Source organism: Papio anubis, chromosome 9 (genome assembly GCF_008728515.1).
Source record: "Papio anubis isolate 15944 chromosome 9, Panubis1.0, whole genome shotgun sequence".
Lineage (NCBI taxonomy): Eukaryota > Metazoa > Chordata > Mammalia > Primates > Cercopithecidae > Papio > Papio anubis.
Genome location: NC_044984.1, coordinates 92,654,992 through 92,660,197, shown reverse-complemented (window position 1 = coordinate 92,660,197; position 5,206 = coordinate 92,654,992). Strand labels below are relative to the sequence as shown.

Here is a 5,206-nt window from a genome sequence, read left to right as displayed (position 1 = left end):
ATGGACGAGACAGAGTGGCCGGCTTGGCCTGGGGACACTGGTTTGCCCAGTGTCCTGGGTCTCCGCATTTATAGCAGGAGCCCCTGGGAGACTTGCCCTGTGTCTTCCCTGCCGGCAGAGTGGGCAACGCTGGTTGGAGGGCAGCCACTAGAGCTTGCGCCTGAAGCACAGCCCTTCTTTTTTCCTTGTCTAGCTCTGTGGCCTCAGCTGCTGCTTCTCTGGAGTTAAAAACTTTAAAGGCCAATTTTCCTGTATGGGAGTGTGAGGCCCATCTTCAACCTTTTTTTTTTTTTTTTTTTTTTTGCTTTTTTGGAATATGTGAGGCTGACTGGGAGATAAAATAGGAGGCTAGGACAGCTGCTCCGGCTGGGGAGGTGGGGTCTAGCCGAGTAAATTGGGCTAGTGCCTCTGTAAGGCGATTTAGGAAGGAAGCCGGGTTCTCATCTGGGTGCTGGATGATTTCCTTTAGTTTATCAAAATTGACCACTTTGTTAGAGGCTGCCTGCATACCGGCCAAGAGACATTGAACCATAATGTCCTTCCTACGGCGGCCAGGCTGCTGTGGTTGGTAATCTCAATCTGGTTCTATGGACGGGACAGCCATCTCTCCTAACAGGACGGTGGCGTCGATTAAATGCCATTGATTTGCATGTTGCCTGGCGGCTGCGAGAATGCACTCTCTTTCCTCTGGGTTAAGAGTGGAAGTAAGAATGACATGTAAGTCATGCCAGGTAAGGTTATATGTTCTGGCCTAGGTATTGAAACTCTTTGGAATATTAGGTGGGGTTGGCTGAGAAGTCGCCAAGTCGTTCTTCAGTTTTGGAAAGGTCAGCCAAGGAAAAGGGGACGTGGACTCTAACCACGCCTTTGGCTCCAGCAACTTCTTGGGGTGGGGGAGGGGGCAACAAACTAGCAGGGGAGGTTGGAACAGACTGACCAGTAGGGTAGGTTAAGACAGGCTGACTGGTAGAGGGGGTTGAGGCAGGCTGACTGATAGAGGGCTGACTAATGGGGGCCGCTACCGCGGTCTTGGAGCAAGTGTGGATGGAAATGGGAGAGGTAAGAGGAGTGGCTGAGGGAGGAGTGTCGGGCGGGGCAGTTGGAGCTCCATAGGGAGGGGTGAGAGGAGTGGCTGAAGGAGGAGCGTCGGGAGGGGTGGTAGGAAGTCCATAGGGAGGGGGGTTGGAAAGTCGGGAGGGAGGTCGCCTGCCGTCGGCCCCATCTGAAATGGAGGTGGAGTCCTCCACAGTTGCTGAGGTGGGGGCCAAGGGCCGGGTTTAGGGGTTTAGGCTAACAAGACCTGGGCCATTTAACACTGGGCGCACAGGTCTGGGCGAGAGCGCAAGTCCTAAAAGCCTTGGACATAGATAATTTCTGACCACTTTCCGAGCCTCTGGCAGAAATTAGAGAGATCTAATTAAAATGTTACGGTCTAAAGTGCCTTCAGGCGGCCATTGAGACTGGTTGTCAGTCTCAATGTTGAGACTGGCCACGCCACAGTGGAGAGTAAAATCAGTCGCTTTCATTTAAGATCTTGCTGTAATTGTAAAGTTTTGAGATTAGTTAGAAGACACCCTAAAGGGGTGTCTCTAGGTATTTTGGATTGGGGATTTCCCATTGCCTTCTCTCACCTATAGGCGGAAACCGAACTCTACCTGGCTACAAAGCGTCCTTTGGAGCCACTAGAGACCGGGAGGCTCCTGGAGCCGGAATGGAGATTACCTCCAGGCGGACGTCTCCGTCCTGGACGGGTCTCACATGGACTGGAATGGAGTTCCTTTGGGCAGACGTCTCTACCTTTGGGAACTCTCCTGTGGGTCACCTGGTGACCAAAAAACCTTGGGCCTGCGCAGGACTTCTGGCCAAGGAGTATGAGAGGGAGGCAAGAGATACTCACCCCTAGGAGACTTGGAGGTGTGGAAAGCGATGTCTAGGTCCTGGTCTGTCCGCGGCGTGAAGGAGGAGGCTCCTCGGACCTTAGGGGGCCCTGAGGAGGGGTCTCCTCCCGGGTTTTTGGCATGCCACAGTGGAGAGGAAAATTAGCCGCTTTCGTTTTAAATCTTGAGCTAGATGTAAGGCTTCCAAGTTTTGGAGGAGACACCCTAAAGAAGTGTTCGTAGAGATTTTCAATTGTGAGGTTCCCATTGTTTAACCACCAGAAATGGAAACCGACCTCATGCAGTGGCAAAGCGTCCTTTGCCGCTGCTGGGGACCGGGGGCTCCTGGAGCCACTAACGGAGAATTGAGGAACTTCAAGACGGACGTCTCCGGGTTGAAGGCCTCACTGCGCCACAGGGTGGCTACGTCCTTGGGCGTACGTACGACTCTAGGCCAAGGACATGGAAACGGACGGAGATGGTTAACAAAGGGGAGTACTCACCGAAGAAGAAATTCTCAGAGCGGCACCAGTGGAAAGCTGGAACACTTGTTCGGTGTTCGTGGCTGGTTGGGTTGGGAGCTGGTTCGCTGGGGAGGAGGCTCGTTAGACCCTTAGGGGATGTTGAGGAAGGGTCTCCTCCTGGGTCGGGTTTCTGCACCAACTGTTTTAATTTAAATTAATTTGGCACTAACTGTTTTGATTTAATTTAATGTAACTTAATTTGGGAGAGCTAAGTAATTAAACATGAGGCCAAAGTACATAAGAAAGTGGCAGTCTTTTATTGCAAATATGCATACACTCTCGGACGAGGTTCTCTGGTCCTCAGGTGTGGGGGGCCAGGGAAGTCGCGCCGGCGCTCTCGGGTGATGTTCTCCGGTCCACAAATGCGGGGGCCGAAGAAGTCACCTCCTCTTATGTCTTGACCTTGGCAGTATGCTTTTCCCTTTGCCTAGAACCTCCTTCCTCCTCTTTGTTCCACGATGTGCTTACAGTTTCAGTTTAGATATCACCTTTTACTAGAAGCTCTGGCTCCTCCTTTGAATAAGTAGATGCTTCTGTCATGTTCTTTCAACATGTTTGATGTGCATCACACAGTATTGTTCTGTCTGGTTCACTTATTGCCTCTCTTACATTAGACTGAGAGCTACTACAGCATGAAGACTGTGTCTGGTTCACTCTATTCATTTAGCAGAGTAGCCGATATCTGGTGAGCTATCAGCAAATCTAAATGAATGCACAACTAAAAAATGACAAACACAAACATTCTTGTGAGTTTTTGAATCTGTTGTATAAATTCAAATCAGTTAAAAAACACTTTCTAAGACCCTGCTTTGCGCCTGTAACTTTACTAAGTGCTCTGTAAAGATGAATACATTTTAAGACACAAGTCTTAAGAAGCTTACCATCTGGTGAGGGATTTACAATCTGATTCTGATGATAATCCAGTCTCCTGAACAATTGAACAATTGAAGGAGAGGAATTGGCAAAGATTTGAAGGGTTTATTATTTTCTATAAATCTGGCAGCCTAATAAAGGACAGAGACGTATCAAAAGTTTTTAATCTGAAGTTGCAGGTAAAGAAAGATCGAACACTTAAAAATATAATTTCACACAGCTCCGAGTTTACTAACATAAAGGTTATTGTGGGATCTGTCCTTGTGAAGATATCTTGGCTTCTACACTATCATAAAATTAGAATTTTACTTTCCCTACAAAATCTGTTATCAGTTCTGGTTTCGTTAGTTTTCTGTGTGTGCCAAATTCAATAGAAGCTGTCTTAAGTGTTTTCCTCCTTATTAAACAGTTTTCTAAAATCCATAATTCAGTGAGACAGTAAGTAGTCGCCTTTATTTCTATGTAATTCAGCTCTGCAAAGCCAACTGTGAATTCGGTGGGGGCATTCTTGTGCTAGCCACTTTTTGTTATCAGCTACTCCACACGAAAGAAGATTGTACTTCCCCGCTAAAGGAAGAAACTGAAGGGGAGAATAAAGACCCTGAGTATTTTAAAATACTGGTTTAAATTGCAGCTTGAGCTCTAAAGGTAAAGAGCAGTGTAAGTTCTGGAACAGATACATCGTTTACTTATGTGAGACAAAGGGATTTCATTTTTCTTTTGCTTTAAATGAAATTACCCTTTCTATTTATGTACCTAGCCCAAACATTCACATCTTAAAGAAATTTTCATTCCTTAGCACTCTATTCTTTTATCTTCTCGTCTCTCATATCTTAAGTACATAAGGACATAAGCCTGAACTTTAGTTTCAGCATTTCCAAAATATGTTGCTAGGAAGCTCTTTTGTTTCAAGAGAGACCTTAGGATAAAAAGAGATTTTCTATTTCAGAGGGGTCTTCCAATCGCAATATCTCCAATGCGGCTTCTCCAAAGACATTTAGTCCAAAATGTACGATTGTGATCTGAAGCAGCGATAAAACAAATCACAGAGACAATACGATTTTCCGTGAAGTTTTTATGTTTTTGACATTCTTTGACTGTTAGTCTGTAAATGCATTTTGCTAATGGGGCGGTGAAAAACATCTCACAGGTGATTTTATTTCAAGAGACTTTTATTCCCCACTTGTGTTTGATCAGAATACCTTTTTTTTTTTTTGACAAATAGATTATATGTACATATAGGCTATACTTATTGGAAAAACCAAAACAAAGATAGTAAAACCATCCCAGCAAAATCTACTTTACTCCACTTTCATGCTTTGAAAGAATTGATGCAGGCCAAATCCCATTAAAGTGAATAGAGATTTGAGTTCTGTTGGTATTTGTCAAAACAGATTTGACATATCTCTTTAATTAACCAATCTGGTATCAATAGAATTACTCTCTTTTGGTTCAATTGATAGGAAATTAGTTGCAAATGCTTTTTAGCATTTTGGGTGTTTTCCCCTGGGCTAACCATACTCTTTGGAATTTTTCTTTTAATAGCCTTCAAAAATCTCATTTTCAAGTTACATGGCAAATTCAGATACCACCTACATAAGGATCATGAGAAATGCTCCAAGAAGCAGCATCCAGTTATGCTCATTTTCTACATTTCTGCTTTGGGTAAGCTGAGAAGCTGGTAATATGAAAGAAATGACCACTCTAACTTGACTTCTTATGACAAACTCATAACTAATTACATTTTTGCCAGGGGAAACTAGAGGTTATAATGGTTCAGTGTCTTAAGACTTCAAATTTAACTTTTGAAAGGTGGCTTGATATAGGGGGGTTAGCTAGAGCTGGAATCCAATTTTAGTCTTGATGTTAGATGTGCTATCTTGGTTAAGTAAACTCTCTGAGTCTTCGTTTCTTCATCAGCAGAATGGGTAT

General features: G+C 44.7%; 1 long non-coding RNA gene across 1 annotated transcript; it reads left to right on the top strand.

The window, feature by feature from the left end:
- The first annotated feature begins 642 nt into the window (after positions 1-642).
- On the top strand, positions 643-1,858 carry LOC116268920. The gene is made up of 2 exons (XR_004176172.1): positions 643-731; positions 1,638-1,858. It is a non-coding gene; the product is annotated as an uncharacterized LOC116268920 (long non-coding RNA).
- The last annotated feature ends 3,348 nt before the right edge of the window (positions 1,859-5,206 follow it).